Genomic DNA, 18,065 nt, shown 5'->3' with positions numbered 1-18,065 from the left:
TGTATATCTAAATATACTAGATGTATATTTAATGGTCTGAGTTTAATACAAGAGTTGCAGACATTCTGATGACCTAATGAATTTGTATTAGTTCTAATTAGGTTTTCTGGCATCTATGATACTGAAATCTGCAGCAGAGAGACATTCTCAGTCCTGTAGGGTTTGAGCGAAGTGGATATATTACAAGAGAAATGGCCTCTCTGTGTTTTTGCGAAGATTTACAAATCTGACCCTTTGCTTTGTTTCTTGTATTTCTGAGTAGAGATCTGCAGACATTATGTTTGTCTGCGGGTGTTATGACCCAGACTGTCGTAATGAGGACCGTGTGCTAGCCCTTAAGAAAACCCCTCAAATTTTCATCAAGATATCAAGATTTTCTTGGTTTTACTTCCTGCTTCCCACCTTGCAAGTGTTGCTTAAATGGTATTGTTATAGGTTCTGGGGTCTGGGGTGACCGGTCCATCTTTTCTGAGTACAGCATCATTAATAGCTTAATGCTGAGTTCTACTCTCACGGAGGAAGGATGGACTCTAACACCTGTGGATACTTTCCCTTCTGAAGCAATTTATTCATTCATTCATTATCTGTAACCACTTATCCAATTCTGGGTCAGGGTGGGTCCAGAGCCTACCTGGAATCATTGGGCGCAAGGCAGGAATACACCCTGGAGGGGGCGCCAGTCCTTCACAGGGCAACACACACACTCACGGACACTTTTGAGTCGCCAATCCACCTGCAAGGTGTGTTTTTGGACTGTGGGAGGAAACCAGAGCACTCGGAGGAAACCAACGCAGACACGGGGAGAACACACCACACTCCTCACAGACTGTCACCCGGTGGAAACCCACACAGACACAGGGAGAACACACCACACTCCTCACAGACTGTCACCCGGAACGGGAATCGAACCCACAACCTCCAGGTCCCTGGAGCTGTGTGACTGCGACACTACCTGCTACGCCAGCGTGCCTCCCCCTTCTGCAGCAATGAAACATTTAAATATAGCTTAACAAGGCCAGTTTAGATGGTCTCATTTTCTTTATATTTGTAATCAGTTTCTGGACTGTGGTTTTTCTGGACTCCTGCTTTTTCCACTTATTTCCCTTTAGATTTCCCTTGATAGGTGCAAGTGTATTATCTCATTTCTAAAGTCGAAGGTCACTTAACATAGAATGACTTTAAATGCAAGTACAAAACAGCTGAGTGAAGAAAAGAAAAGGCCTTCAAGTGAGATTTGAAGGCTGTAACAGTGGGAGGTCTTCTCATTAATGCAAGGCCCAGACTCCACAATCGTCCATAGGGTAGGGCTGATACTACTTTGCCCAGTGTAGTTCTGTGCAGTCTTGAAAAGACATTCCAGTTTGTTCTCGGTCATGGAAAAACTCTTAGTTTCCTCTATGCATGGCGTATTGTGGTGGATTTCATTACTGACTACACTGCTCTGTGACATGATGGTCTAATCATGCGGCATGCAGAATTCACCAAAATCAACACGATCCTTAATGAACAGGCTCTCCAAATGTAAAGAGGAAGGAAAGACGGGAATGAAGGTGAGGTAATGGGTGGGCAGTTTGAGTGACTTTCCTTGACTTTAAGCTAATTCCAGGATGATACAGTAACCACTCGGTATTAGGGTTTTGAGTAATTTGGGCTTAGTGAAATTGGGCAAATTATCCAGGACAGAAACTTGTGTCTTCAAGAAAGAAAATCACTCCACTGATCTTCGATATGTCAGCTGTAATGCTTCTGTGATGAGCTGAGTATATTATGCTACAGTGGAAGAGTACTCTGACATCATATGGTAATTATAGCTCAGTTCTGATGTATTCGCTACAAGAGCTCAGCAGTGGAAAGTCAGAAAATATGTCATTAGAATCCCCCGAGAAGTAATATGTCCTATTAGAACCCTCTTAGGACGTCCACTGATGATGTTTAAATGGTTTCAGCTGGTATCTTTCTTTTGTAATGTCACTGTCCTCATATGACTTTCCAAAAATGAATTTATAGTGACAAAATGTGTTTTTATAACAGCACTGTCTAGAAAAAGGTGACTATCTCAGACTAAATCTGTTTGTTCATTCTAGATGCAGCATCTCACCAAGTAACTTGTATTTTATACATAGTGTTGTTTTCATTATTAGGAACATAAATCTTTACTACTCTCCGGATTTAAACATTAACTTGCTTTATTGTGCTTCTAGTCACGTTCCTAAATATCCTCAGAGAGGCCGTGCAAATCACAGACCAGTCCCTTTTGTAATTTCCTCCCTTCATTAATTCTCAGTCTCCTGCTGAATCTTAAACATTGTTGCAGGTTTAATAACATTTCATCATTTCCCTACCTATGTTTTCAAAGCTGTGAAATATTAAGATATAAAAAGATATTTTTGCAAATTACTGTTTGTTATTTAGGCTTTGATTCAAAGCCAAGGCTATAAGTAGCCTACATGTGATTAGCGTCCATCTACTAGTGGAGAAACATAGATACTACCTGCAAGACAATGATAGACACTGGTAGAATAACTTCAGTGTACATTCAAGTAAAGGCTATGGCCCAATGCGTTCTGTTTTAGATCTTGGCTTTGATTTCCACCAGCATCCTACATGGCTATGAGAGGAAGGTATCACTGAGCACCTGTCCTGCGCTTTCTCACAGCTGGTTTTGTTATTAGATGTGCTCTCCGGTGTCAACCACTGGAGGCTGAGTTCCCCCAGTTTAAGGCTTGCTTTCTTTTTAATCAGAGGGTGTTTTTCCTTGTTACAGTCCTTAGCTTGAGGCGCTGACCTGGATCTCTTTGTGATGGCATTTGTTGTGAAAAGTGCTAGGTCTGTATCAATAAAAACAGATCGATTGGTTCATGGATTAATTGATGTATTGATTGCACAGCGGTGTATGATCCGCCTGTTCTAGAGCAACACACACACTAAAATGCCACTACCAGTGATCCACCATCCAACGTACACCTGCTCTTTGGATGTCTTTGTGGGTGGTACTTATCATTGAAGAACAGGGGCTTAAAATGTACATAAGTAGACAACAGTCTGTAACTTTAGAACTACAAAGTACAGCCATATGCACAGTGTAGTTGATAAAATGGACAATGACTGTATAAACATGGAGGCCATTTTAAAGCGTTGATCGGTGTAGTGTAGATTTTTAAATAAAGATAGAAGTAATGTGAATACAAACTGCTGACCAATCGCAGCGTCGGAGGCGGGACGCTATTGGCCAATCCCAGCGCGGTGGGCGGTACTTGACTGAATACGGGTGTGAAAATAATAATAAGGCTGTTTGAGTTGAGCTGTCCTCATGCAGCGTCAGTGTGGACAGGGGATCACGTTTACACACATACACACAGACAGAGACAGAGACATAATTTTAGTTCAAATCAGTTCGTGGACCTTCATTAAGGAATTACCGTCCAGTGGCATGGTTCTCTCAACGATGGAAATACACGGTAAGTGTGGAGTTCCTGCTAAACGCGTTGTGTTGTATTGGGAGCAAGGTTTAAGCCCAACGCTGTTCTATCAGTGCCTTCACGCTGTGATGTTAACCGTCGTATAGATACGTACATTTAATACGTAGTAAAAGACAACCGCCTATGTCGCTTATTTATTTATTTGCGTTTTTCGAACGAAGGCGTTAACGTCACTGCTTCATGAATGTTTATTTCCACTTTCGAAATTGACAGCATCTTTATCGTTTAATAAAGAATTAAACGTGTAAAAATCCCCCTCCTCTAGCTCTGGTTGACGCTACCTGCTTATGTTCATTTAAGAATTATGATTGGTGGGTGACTGGTTTGGGACTGAATGGAAAATATAGAAAACGTACAGCCACTGCTCTTTCTTTTTTTAACATGCCTGCTTTTTATTTATACGCATTTAAAGCTGGGTTTGGTCTTTGACCATGTTCCAATAATTATCCTAAGGGTTGGCAGTTATTATTTGCTTGTTTATATGCTGTTTGTAGCTGACTCTGATAAGTTTTTCATGAAGGCGGCTAGAGGGCGCTGTTTCCACTCTGCCATTTCCACCCATTGTCAGTAACACCTATGAGAAAATACATAGCAATTCTTCCTTGCTCTAAGTAGACCATGTTTAGTTCTGGGTTGCCTTACACCTGCTGTTTATTGCCCTTATCCTTAAAATGGCAAGTATCTAGTTGGCATATTTGGATCAGAAAGTATATACAGTGATTGCAGAAGTTAAATAAATCCCATAATACTTAATACACATACTAATAATTTGAGTCACGCGCTTGGATTAATTGTTGAACTCTTAACCACACCAATCTGAATGAATGATATGTTATAAGCATGTAGATAAATAAATAACTCATTATTCCAAAAATATCAAGAAACTTGCATGGATAAGTAAGGCGTGAGTTGTAATGCAGCTACACGGCACACTTTTGGGTCAAACACTGGTGGTGACATTACATGGAACATCTGGTTTGCATTCCTCCTGCTTCTTCAGGGATGTAGTTCACTGGCTGTTGTAGGTGTTTTAATGCATCTAAGCGGTTCTAGTCCATGGCTCTGATTTAAGGATGTAGGCATCATTAAAATGCCCTAAACTGTGCTTTTGGTGCAGAGTTCAAAACTTGGATCATGCGCCCCAACACAGATTAAAAAGTGGAGGAACAAAAGTTTAAAAAAAAGTGATTAGCGTTAAAACGATTTTAGAGGATTATTGTCTAGAAATCATATTTTAATAAGTCTAAGCCATTCTGAGTAAGACTTTTGAGAGCAAAGTCAATGCCAAAATTGGCGGTGTTAGTTTGCATAAGAGCACGCTATTCAAAGAAGGTCACTTGGTTTCCACAGCTTTGATGTAGCCACATGCCTTTGTAGGCTGGTTTAATCTAAACAGCAGAAATATAAACAGTCATGCTTATACGTTTACAGTCACACAATAATTGGGCCATACTGCCCTGCAGGATATTTCAACAAAGACCCCTCCAGGTACTCTTAAAAAACACCAAACACACTTTTCATCCAAGACCAACAACCACATGGGCTCAAGTGCTTTCCTAATGATCGTGCCCATCAAGACCGACAGACTGCTGACCAAGCACGACCTGGAGAGGCCTGGGGAGGGGGCACTGCTGGGAAGACATGCCCATGTAAACGGGCATTAGGCGGGACACGTATGCTGCGTGCCCGGCTTGAGGAGGGGAGCGAGGGGGTGGAGGGGTAAAGAGAGGGCCATTGTTCCCTGGAAGTCGCTGAGGTAAGGCACTCCTAGCCAGATGTTGTACTTGGCAGTCCTCCTGCCTCGCGAGCAGGTAAGGTGAGAAGGCGGGTGAACTGCTGCTTGGCTGCTGCTGTTGTCGCTGGTCCAGAGGACCAGTGGCTGTTGAATCTCTATGGAGGTGCTGATCTAACACCAGTTGATGACACAGTGGGTCATCTGCTGTTAGATAAGCTAAGGATAATACATACAGCAAGAGAAACAGTTTTATTTCACATTAAAAGTTGAGTAGAATGTCATCTAGATGTGGCAAGCTTTGATATTTTAAAGCAAACCTATTGGCACAGCATCAGGTGATATGATATTTAGAATATTAATAAAAAATGATGATGCCATCGCTGTCATTTCTCTGTAATTTCAATAATCAACTGAGCCATCAACTTTTATATTGTTACTGGACTATTTAAGCCGTAAACTGAAACAATAGATGTCACACTGCCCCCAGCACTTCCTGTAGTGTATGGACATCTGTCGGAATTATCATGTGAGCTTCTAAACATAGGAAGACTAAGTATTAAAAAAGACTGTATATTTAAATGCTGCAAAAAGTTTACTCTGCAAGGCCCAGATAATACACTGTAAAAAAATATACCGGACAAAGCACTGTGAGACAGACTATTTGAACAGACGTAGTATGTGTTTGGCCCGTCTTGGATCATAAACACTTGAAAAGGCTATAGCAGGTGAAGAAATAAATAGCAATGTTCGCATAAATGTCTTTTAAAGCACACGATCAAGCAGCAGCCAAATCAATACTGAACAGTGCAGGCCAGATTAACTTTAACTACCCCTCTGAGCTCCTAGTCAGACCCACAAATGTGCTGTGTGAAATTATCCCCCCGAAAAGTGCATGTGTAAGATTGCCAGCTCTGTTGCCTCTGAGTGCCCGCTGTGCAAGTGAAAGGACCCCTTCCTCTTCTCTATTAGTTTCCTCTCTCTATCAGTCTGGCCCATTCAGAGTTATGGAACAGTGTTGTGGCTCTGTTGAATGGACGTTGCTTGGCGCTGGTTCTTGGAGGTCTGGAAGTAATTAGCAGAGTGGTACAGTATATACAGTGTGTCTGAGCTGCGCTCCTCCAATCACGGGACCGTGGTTTGGATCTCTCTATGTTCAGCTGGCCCATATTACCACAGAGAGCGCTGGAGATTTGACTGCAGGCTGAAAGCAAACATTTATTAATTGACTCCAAGCTCCTCTATACTGAAAACAAACCAGGAGTCTTTCTCGCTTCTGCTTACCTGTTTTTACAGAAACAGTTGCACTGTGCAGCCTAAGTCTGATAGTTTGGCATAGGGAGAGGTCATTTGGTCACTTGCATAAAATACTTCAGTTAAATATTTGAGCTGGTTAATGCAATTGGTTTTTTATAGTACAGTAGGTAACACTATTGACCCCTACATAGAAGATCAGTGTTCATTACCCTGCCTTGATAAGCAGACCACACTACACCCTTAAGATTTCTTGGGCAAGGCTCCTTAAACTTCCTCTCCCTAACACTAACATGATTTACACATTTAGGTTACACTGGTTACATTGGCGTCTCCCAAATTCTGTAAATATAAATGGCATTGCTTGGGTTTACGTGCTTCCTGTGGCACTATGTTGATGTTATATAGTCATTTTCACATTATCCAGGTAGGCATTAAAGAAACATGGACATCAGCTCTGTCTAAATGCAGAAAAACATTGTGTATTTATTAAGTGCTTTATCTATCATTAATCATATCCTAGCACTATGCTGACTGTTTTAATGCAGGAATGGCTTGGCAAAAAAGTTACAAATCATAATTAAAGAATTTTCCCTCTTAGCAATGACATGTTTTTTTGTACACAGTCTGCTTTTCCAGTTTTGCACTTCACATACAAGGCTAATGTAGCTTACTGCTAATGGATGTCAGTTAGAATTGAACAAATTGTCCCATACTTGCTTCAAACGGCATTAAAAAGTCTCAAACTGACTTAATTACGTGGTTTCTGATGTTGTATGATATATTATTAGCTATATGCTGATAAAAGTACCCATAAATTTAAATTTCAAATTTGCTGCTACTACTACTGATTTTAGCCCTATTAAATATTAAAAGCACTCCTTTCTTAGCCAACAGCCAAAAATAAAGTTAGGATTGATTTAAAATAGAACTTAACTATTCCTGGAAAAAGTTACTCATCCTATATGCTTACAGTTGCAATCTACATCATTCAGTCCCCACTGCAAGTTGGCTTTATCTAAAAATGTACACATTTTCAGCTGTTTGCAATAATCCAAGCAAGAATATAGCTAAAATTTTCTGAATCCAACACAAAATAGGACTTTTAATGGTCTACTGCAGAATTGACTACTGCAGTCTCAGAATTATTCTGACAAAGTAAATAATACGTCACCCTTTAGTTGTAATGACCTGCTGCAAAGGTGGTGTGCAGCCGGACATCGGCTTCTAGCATCATTCCTAGGGAATTTTAGCCTGTCCACCCAGATCACTAATATTCTTGTGCTCTATGGGGATAAAGTCAAGCAGGCACTCATTCAGGACTTCTCCTGAAACGCTTGGGATCATCTGTTGGAAGGTCCAATGACATCCAAGCTCCTAGCATATCCTGATACAGTTGAATCCATTAAAAACTCCACATGCTGTAGGTTCCAGTGCCAGAGGAAGCAAAGAGCATCACAGAGCCATGGCCATGTTTCACTGTAGGCAGGGTGTTCTTTTCAGTGTATGCTTCATTCATCCTGCTCCTCTTCCATATATATCACTAATGCATAGGCCTGAAAAGTTTCTTTGGTTTCATAGCTCCACGCAATAGGATTCCAAAATGTCTATGACTATTTCTGTTTTGTATAAATATGTGGCTTAAAGATCCTTGTTAAGTGGTTCTGAGTGTGATTAGATATTCCCTGTGAAGTAAGTGAAAAGCATGTCTGAGATTGAGGAGGGTCTGAGGTGTCTGCACACTATCTCTCCGTAAGTAGAAGACAGGAGAGTGGGTTCAAGAGCTTGCTGAATGCATGCTCATGGGTGTGAACAACAGCTTCTAGATATTCCACTGAGGATGAAGGACAAATCATGAATGCTGTATTTGTGGCTTCTCTGGAAGGTCATGTGGGCTCTGCTCGAGTGTGAATTGTGGAGTGTTAATCTCTCTCAAGATGACAACCACCAGGAGGAGGAAATGTTGATGAAAACACAGCCATTTTCACCTTGTACAATGGTAGGAAACCTGTGTAACAGAAGTACCTTGAATGTAAAATACTAGAAAAACAAGTTCTGTGTGTTTCTTGGTTATTATTGGGTGCACTGTTACACGTTCAACATCAATAGTTATGAAGACGCGAATCAGCTATAGGCTCAGAACACATTCACATATTCTCATGCTCTAGCAAGCATGGTCCGTCATGGTTTGGGGATGCGTACTTGCATCAGAACCTGTCTGACCTGCTGTTAAAGGAAACAGTTTTACCAGGTATCCAAGGCTGCTACAGCAGAAGGTCAAGTTGCGTTTCGTTTTGTAGGTTGAAGCTCAGTTACACCTGAGTGAAGAAGGGTGTTAAATCACTTTTTTGTTCCACCAAGAAACTAAGTATTTTTTTTTATTGATTTTTACACAATATTTAGTCCTTTCCAATTCCAAACTAGCTGCATCTCAACAAACTACATAATGCTACGCAGACTGGTGGATGGCACAGAGGCTATTCCCTAGCTTTCTTCATGAAACCTGAAGTGTCACCACATTTTTCAAACTACTACTAATACAATGGAAACTGTCATCTCTCAGCTGTGTCTGTTAGCATCATGAGGGCATAAAATGAGTTCTATCTGCACAAAGTTATTAAGAATGGATGTATGCCCTTGGACTCTTAGAGATGCCTGGCATCAAACTTGCAATTTCTGGGCAATAAGGTCAATGTCAAGATGGAAGCCTTATGAGCCCTGTTTCAATTTCTAAAGACCTATGATCTAAACCCAAGATCTTGGCAATAAATGAACATAATAACTTTTTGTCAAATAGTCAGTTGACGTTGCATGCTGTGGTTTCTCACAGTGTTCCAGACTAAATGCTTTTGTATTAAGTAAATTATTCCACCACAGCCTTGCATTGAACACTTATGTTAAGATGGTTTCCTTTCATTAGACTCTTTCAAAACAGCCTCACATTTGCTAACTCTGCTGTGGTCACACCTGTCATTCTGTCCTAGCTGTGCTAATAAACCAAGTCTGAGTTCATAATTAATTTTGTGACATGTCGGACCGGAGAAATGTGCCAAAGTGCCAAAGTATCGGGTTGTGTCAGCAGAAGAAGCTGTGTGAGATTTAAGCTGGATGAAAGTTTTTTTGTAGGCGTTCCCTCCAGGGTTTTTTGTGTCCGTTGTCGGACAATGCAGGATAGGTTCTGGGAAACACCTGAGTGGAGAGGAAGTGCAGCATGGAAGGAATGCATAAGTATGCCAACCACAGCTGGCACGTGCTCAGGACTGGCACTATTTAAGCATGCTGAGGGGATTGTCATGGCAGAGCCAGAGCTATGTGGGTTTCTCATTCTACTTCTTGCTCACTTGCTCGCTCACACACACACACACACAACCTGTTGAGGAACATGTCAGTCTATATTTTTCACCGTGACTTAAACGTAAATTCACCCCTCTTGGCTGGAACGGTGCACTTGGATAAGTTTGTTCTCTGGAGGGTTTGGACCTGATGTCTTAATACTTCTTTCTGAATGGATTCCTCTGGTGTTCCATAAAGGAAAGGAAAACTTCAACCTCCCTTTCCTCTGCTCTGCTTCCATACACCTCTCCCTTTTGTCATCCTCCATGTCTTAATTTCCTACTGCAGTTCATCAGGAGCAGGATGTTGTCACTCGGACGAATAAAAGCAGCTATGTAATCCTATGGTTAATTCATGACTACAGTTTTATACCCAGAAACCAAATATTACAATAAATGGCAGGAGAGCAATTTTCGCTCCCAAGCTGTTTCTCTTTTTTCCCCCAGCACTTAAAAACACAATGTTTCATTGTTTTCTTCCAGAACCAGTCAAGTGCTGTGTTTGTAGCATGGAGAACATTTTCCTCCTGCTCTGCTCTGTGTAGGAAAAACAAAAGAGTGCTGCCTTGACTACCTGTGAGGGTTTTTTTCTTTTGGGACGAAGCCGGTTCACCCTGCAGAAGCAAGAGAAGTTCGGCAATGGAAGTTGCAAAGCAAGTCTCACTTACTTAAGCCAAGTCAACAAATAAAGATAATAAATTAGTACTTATGTAGCTTCATTTCTGGTCGACTGTATCGGATGTTGAAGCCTCCACTCCAAAACTGCTCCCTAACCATTAACGACAAGCACTGGGAGCAGGTGCACTTCTAAAAAATGATGACCTTGTGAATCATTAAGACTTCAGTGAGGAAGATTTAGTGCAGGGAAATGCACTTTGCCTGATGGGCACAGCCTAGTCCACTCTGCCTTAACTGACCTCCCCCCACTCTGAACTCAATAAGATGTTTGTTTCTGGTCCCCCCAACTCCCTAACAGTCACAGGCAATTAGCCCCCGTCAAAACAAGCCACATGACTGGGCATGAAGCATGAGGGGCACCTCTTGTCACCACCCCCTCTTGACTAATGTTACCCTAAGCTACCGGGTGTAGAAAGGGTGGACATCTATTTAGTCGCTGTGCTGCAAACACAAAGCTGTTCTTTCACTGGGGAACCAGGGCACATATGGAAACATTTTTTTAAATATATATATATTCTTCTCCTCCAGACCTGAGTTTTCCTCTCGCCTAAAACTACACTCTTCAGCTTCCATCAAGTTCTGCAGCTGTGAATTACCTAGATACGGCCTCCAGGGCTTTATTACATTTAAGGGCTGCATAATAGATTGTGTGTTTAATTATTACAGGGATAAAGGCCGATGCAGTACTAATGTTACAGAAGGAGAGTTATGCAAATGCAAATGTTTTTTTTAATGTAATCCAGTAAGGGTAATATTATTTGGTACAAGTAATGCAGGCCACCTCAAATTGTTGGTCCACAACAAATGTAGTATGTAGCAGTATAATCACATTGCTAGTCATTTATCGATATCCCGTGGCCTTTAAAAATGAATGGCCAAGTGGAATTCATGCAGTGACACCAAGAACACTAGTCAAGATCATGTATTTTTGCTCCTGGGCTCTCGCTACAATTGCAGAGTGTAATTTACTTTTACAGCACTCTCCTAGAATGAAAGAGAAGGGAGGGAAGTAGCGGAGTGTTTTTCTACCATCCTCCAATAGTTACATAGTGCAGTTTCTGCAGTGCTGAGCAAAATAATAACAAGAGGCTCTGTTCTCCCTATTGCAGGTATGTGGAGCATCCAGATGAATTTGAATTTGACGCTGTAATTTATGGTAAAACATACAGTAACTAGTGTTGCTTTAAATCAGACATAAAACCGGGATGTTACTAATGACTGAAATCAAACATGAGATTGTACAGAGAGATTCAACAGAGAGGTTGATTTAATTCATGCGGAAGTTGGTCAGTGCAAGTCATTTGTTGTATACATAAACATACACCAGGTTTAATCTCACTTGAAGCTTCACAGTGTGGCTGTGTGCAGTGTTAAATTTGTCAAGGGGCTTTTTTTACTCAGCACATTCCACTTCCTTACTTTTAATAACATCACATTCAGCTTGAGCAGTGCTACATAAAAGGCAACATGACAATATTTTAAGAGGCAAAAACGGCTTCAAGATGGAGCCCATAGATTTTGAACATAGGGACATCCATCATATGGCAGACTACTTAGGAGTTTGGCTGGAGCTTAAGATGGAAAGATACATGATGGAGAGCAGCTACGCTGTACTCTAAATTTTCTAAAGGCAGTTCTTTAGCAGGCTGTGTTAAATCATCTTTACACTGTTGTTTGGAATCCACTGAGATCAGCTGGACTTTGCAACATCAGTTTGATGCTCAAAGATACGATGTGGAACATTTTTGAAGCTACAAACGAAGTTCTTCCAGAAGTAGAAATCTGTGACTGGGCTCAGTGGGTTAGATCTGTAATTGGTAAAATGTTGCATGGCAATAGATTCTTAGCCTTTCCCATGTTAGCTGCAGCTGAGGGAGATGTGTCTGACCCTGCTCCTTTGTAGGAGTCCAGATGTGTTCAGTAGACTTATGCCCCATTAAGGCCTGGCAGATGGGAAATGGAGGATGAAATGGGTTGTTGCCTCTCAATGACCCCTTTTGCTTAAGCGTCCAGGAAACCTGATGGTATTAAGACACAGGCCTTTATCGTCCACTAGCTCTGGGCAGCTGTGACATCTGTCCGAGAGAGAAGGCTTAGAACAAACTAATCGGAAAAGACAAATGTAAGCTAGTTGTTTTACATGCATTGTGAATGCGAATTGCACTGACACCTGACTTCAAACATCTTAATCAGCGAAATGTGGCTGGGGAGCAAAACAAAATGAGAACAGAGGTCCGAAGATGACGCCATGTTTCTTGAATGAGGCTCTAAGCTTTGGGGTTAGTGTTGTGCAGTCTTACTGGAGTCCCTGTGGTCCCAGAGATGGATGTTTTATGAGTGTATTCGCCCTCCCCCAGCGTTCATGGTCCCAGAACTGCCCCGTACAGCTGACTGTTTATTTGTTTGATTGTGGGAAAATTCTTGAAATGGTCGTGAGAGCGTCTTTCCCAGGGGCCTCAGGTCCTGCTTCTCCCAGCAGCCCCGCCGGGTGGCAGGATGAACCAGAGTTCTGCAGACCCCACTAATGCCCCCTTAATTATAGGCATGGAGCTAATGAAAATTTTGTGATAGTAACCGATTTTAGGGGTTTAAAATCCTGATGAAATATAAAAGCAATAGCTATTATTATTGTTAGGGTTTTCTGAGGCTTTTCATATTTTACTGGCAGATTTGAATCTCAAATCTTGATAATCACACCTCAGCAAAACCTCACAAAAGTTATTCGTTGTGGATCTGGGGGAGGGGGTAAATAAACCTTATTTGCCAAAACCAGTGAAGTCCTCATAATATACATTTTAAGGCCCCTTTCCTTCCCAGAAATACTGACCCTCTGTTACACCATGAAGACCCGGGGGGATAAAAACTACAACTAAAGCATTAAGGGACTACTGGAAGCCCTCTGGCCTATCAGCCACACCACTACAGCAATCTGGCAGAAAGTGTAGCCCCCAGAAAATCTGCTCAGATCAATGTCCAAACACAGGGGCCAAGAGGGAGATGGAGATCTCCATGCAGCATAGAACATTTGGGAACGTCTAAGCACCATGAGTTTACTTTGGCGCTTTTCTCCAGATCAGGCTTGAAGAGAGGGCAGGATATTGAATATTAGATATTCTGAGTTTGTAATTTCATTTTGAGCCGCCTTGCGTTCTGGTAGAAGGTTTCGGCCTTTTGGCTTTGGCAGCGTGTCTTGTATTTTTGAGCCTTAATCATACCTTCTTATGGTGCGGTTTAGTGGAATTTTATCTCCTGAGGATCATCTGTGTAACTGTGGAGTGACTCTTTAGGGGAATTACAGAGGGACAGTCACTGTCAGGTGTAACTTTTATTTTCATGTCCCAGGTTTTCAGGTGTTTTTCGGAGCATTCAGAGAGGGGTTAAGCTCTAGGAAACATGGAAAAGGCAAAACAATTGTGTTAATCAGTGTGTACAGTACCAGTACTGCAGTCCACCAATCAAGACAAGCTTACCCCCATTATTTTCTTCCTTTATGCTCCTCACCTCCCTCGTTCCCATGGCATGGCTCCAGACGCATGAAATCATCACCTTGTTCTCACCTATTCTGTTTGAAACCTGTTTTGCATCAAAAAGCGAAAGCAAAAGCAGAATATTGGATGACCTTAAAAGTACCATATTTCACCTAAAACCTGCCTTTCATTATAGTAATCCATGTGATAAATTTATGAGGCGAGTTGAGGCCCTCAAATAAGTGTGTTTATCATTGCAAACCACTACTGCCTTGCAACTCTAATAAGTACAAAATTAAAACCTTAATGTCTCTCTAAAATGCAATGCTAAATGCTTTGTAGGTTGACATAAATAGTGGTCGGTACAGGCTTTAGGCCCTTGAAGGCAGGAAAGAGCGATCCAGTGCTAAGTAGAGTATTATCTATCCTTGACAAACCAAGGTCATAAAACTTGTTTTTACATTAGTGGTCAGATGATATGGCTAGATCTAGTATAAATCACATTCGTATGCAAGGATGATGAGATTACACTAAAACCTGACAGTACTGCTCTTACACCAGTCGCCAAAACACTCTCCCAGAACACAGTCACCCTAGCCATCGTTTGGAAAGCTTGCTAGCTGAGTGACAAACCGCATCATTTGTAGCAACCAAAGCTTCTACTTAACCATAAAAAAGCTCCCTCTCTGGAGAGTTTATTCAGCAGAATGAGGCCTTTCATTTCGGCTTTCATCCACAGTGACTGTTCACGGGTTTTTGCCTCTTCTGCTCTGTTGGTGTGCTCCAAATGGACTGTTGAATGAAACGTACCATACGTTTGTGCCGAAAGTTCCAGATATTTCCATCTCGGAGAGACGTGACAGCTGCTATGGCATCTCCTGTTGCTAAAAATTGCAGAAGCCTTGAGGAATTCCAGAATGCTGTGTGGTCTCTCTCTTAATGAGGTTTTTACTTGGGGTTTCACCTGGGGCTGCCCTTCAAGGAGCATGTGGAAGCTTTGGAAAGAATTGGTCAATTTGTGTATGTCCAAAAACAATATCAGTAGTGTGTTACTGTATTTGCTAGCATATGTTTGAGTTCAGTTTGATTTGGATTCTTTAGGATACACGCAATTCACCGACGTTCAGAATCTCACGGTTTCATGATTGTTTTGGTACAGTTATATAAATAACTCGCTAAGCACACAAATCTGACTGGATCAGTTTACATAGTAGCAGGATATGCAATTAGCAGCTACTTTATTAAAAGCACTAATCAAATACCGGAAAGCACCACCCTTTCTTTCAACAGTTTGATATCTTTTGAATATATTTTTGGAATTTTATTTTGTAAAATGTCCTAAGAATTTTATTTTGAGATTTATTCATTCATCTTCTGTAACTGGTTCATCTTGACTCACATCTTGACCCAGTGGAGTCTACCTGGAATAATTAGGTGTGAAGCCCTGGTCACAGGTGTAAAGCCCTGTCAGCCAAATTTCATGTACACAACTTTTAATTTCTCCCAGCAGCAGGTAGAGATTCAGAGGCCCGTGAAGGCCATACCTCGCTGTGTGCAGCTCTCCTCTCCTTCCTGATGAATAAACACTGAATAATCTCTTATCTTCATCCAGGATATGGGGACATAAACAAGAAGCAAGTGCCAGGATTTAGGCACAAACTGTGTGCATGCCTGTGTCTTAGCAACAGCCGGATCTCCTAGGTGCTGTATACGGCAGCATGAAGCAGGTTATGAGGACGTGTGAGGGATCCAGAACAGGAGAGCGCGAGTGTGCTTGGGTTTGTGATTGTGTTTGGTTGCCTAAATGGAAAACAGGTCCACATTCCTTCCAGAAGTGGTTGTTTATTATCGAGAGATGCCCTGTTTGATGAGCTTTGCACTGAGATGTTTAGGGCAGAAGCCAGCATGACCCAGCCAGTACTAGGTCCAAACCAGGCTCTGTGGCCATGTCAGAGGATGTATTATTAAAAGTGTTCAAAAGAGCTCATGAGCTCCCCTTAGACCAAGAGCCCAGTGCCAGTCTGTCAATCACACTGAGAGAAAAGAATAAAGGTCACTCTGCTGTGTATTATGTCTGAAAGATGAATAGTTATTATATCATAAATTCTAGTTCTACAGTTTTAATTATAGCTTACATCATTTTTAATGTTGTGTTAAAATGTTTTAAGCAGAAACGTATTTGATGCATCAATACAGAGCTTCTGAACTGCTTATAAAATAGACCAATCAGAAGCAAGCAACCTGTCAACCACAAAGAAAACGAAATTAATTGATTAATAAATAAACACTGGATGTTAAAGAAACACTAGGTAGTATTTTTACCTTAAAATCATAGCTTCAAAATCACATTGATGCTTCACTGACCTGTAATAGGGAGAATAAAGACTCCGTCATTGCTACTCCATGCTCAGTCTTGCAGAAAATACACAATGTAGTTTTTGGAAGAGGGTAGGAAACCACTCCCCTCACTCCACTCTCCCCTTTGATTCCAGGACAGTGCTGTATAAGTGAATTATATTATGCATCTGTAGGGGAGCCCAAATACCAAATCGTATTATTACCTATTGTTTCTTTAATTCATAGAAATGTGAAAATTTAATTGCAATTGCGGAAAATTTGAAATGACGAGTCAGTGGAGATGTTGTTGGATTAATATTGTGAACATCTAACTACCATTTAAGCATAAAACTATACAAACATGCACTACACCTAACAAGCTTTGCTGTTCTGAGAGAGCATTTCTTAACGGTTGCTTAATCTTGGGGTTCTAGATGTCCTCTAAAAGGAGAGAATGATGCACATTTGGTGAATTGCGAATTGCCACCCAGATCCTTTCCAAATAATCATTTAAAATAATAATCTTAGTGCTGCCATTGATAATAGTGATGCTGTCTCTTTAAGACCAGCTCACATCCCTCTCTCTGCTGGAAGACCAATTTTCTGGTGCAGGGCCCTGATTCGTGGCCAGGTTGCCCGGGCGACGGGCCGCAGTACATAAACGGCGAGATGTTTTGGGAGCGGTGGGCTTTGGAGCAGGAAATCTTATGCATTCTTTATCTGCAAGCCGCTGGATGTCAGGCAGCACACGGAGCGAATTCAGCCCGGCATTTCCTCTTTCCAGCTCACCTTCAGCAAAAAGAGGCCTTTGAGGTGAAAGCGTTCAAATTACCCTCTGAAAACAGCCCCACCTCCGAGAGAGAGAGAGAGAGAGAGAGAATAGGAAAGACAGAGACGGAGGGACATTTGGACAGAGAATTAATGACGAGGAGAAAACTACCCTCTGTGTAACCATAAAGAAAGATAAAGTGAGGGAGCATAATGAGTGAGGGAAGGAAAATTGAGGGCAGAACCGGTCCAATCTGACTGAGCTGTAGAGCGAGTCACTTTGATGGATAATAACCATTAATGCCACTGACATTTCTCCTGTTTTTAGTGCAATAGGAGGCCAGTCTAAACAACGGGGGCATGCTCAGTCTAGGCTTAAAGCCAAGTAAAGTAAGGCTTGGATCATGCCAGAGCTCTCCTCTGGGATCACTGTAATCCATACCGCTAGTCTCACCTTATCTATATTGCCAGTCTGCTGTTATGAATGAGCTTGAGCCAACGCTCCACAAACATTAAGTGGAAGATATAGACCATGAGCTGCTGTGAATCATGAAGTATTTCTGACACTGACAGATAGCCACAGGAAGCAAAAAAGACCTCACATCTAAGACATTTCCTAGTAATTTTCTTTTAAACGGTGGAATGTTTATTGAAAACACTTTTAAAGGCAACATTCACGATTGTAATTTAAAAAAAAAAAAAAAAAAAAACACTTCTCATGAAATTCAGAAGGTGTTTCCCCACCATTTCCTAGCTCTCCAGCCGGTTTGTGTGCTGGAAAGGCCCAGTGTCTGTAAATGAGCAAAAAAAAAAAAAAACAAACTGTCTCAGTCTGGTATGCTAGGCTTTCTCTTTCTCTGCTCATGGGAGAGAAATAGCGTCATTCTATTAGACAACAGTAAGCACTCCAAACAGTCGTTTGCAAACAACCCAGAGTGAATTGGGTTTCCACACTATTGTAGACGTTCACTTTAAGGTTTGCTAAAAGGTGAAGACATATATTAGACATTGGTGCATG

The 18,065-nt window shown here is 41.4% G+C and overlaps 1 protein-coding gene across 4 annotated transcripts in view; it reads left to right on the top strand.

The window, feature by feature from the left end:
- Nucleotides 1-3,328: 3,328 nt before the first annotated feature.
- The window catches only part of daam2 (dishevelled associated activator of morphogenesis 2), a 109,081-nt gene continuing 94,344 nt past the window's right edge, over nucleotides 3,329-18,065 (top strand). For all 4 annotated transcript variants that reach the window (XM_066675285.1, XM_066675263.1, XM_066675274.1 and 1 more), the window contains exon 1: nucleotides 3,329-3,458. The gene's annotated coding sequence lies outside the window, so the exon portion shown is untranslated. The remainder of the gene's footprint in view (nucleotides 3,459-18,065) is intronic.

The sequence above is a fragment of the Hoplias malabaricus genome, chromosome 1 (genome assembly GCF_029633855.1).
Source record: "Hoplias malabaricus isolate fHopMal1 chromosome 1, fHopMal1.hap1, whole genome shotgun sequence".
In the NCBI taxonomy this organism is placed as follows: Eukaryota; Metazoa; Chordata; class Actinopteri; order Characiformes; family Erythrinidae; genus Hoplias; species Hoplias malabaricus.
Note: the sequence above shows the minus strand (reverse complement) of the source record. Positions and strands in the feature narration are given on the sequence as shown.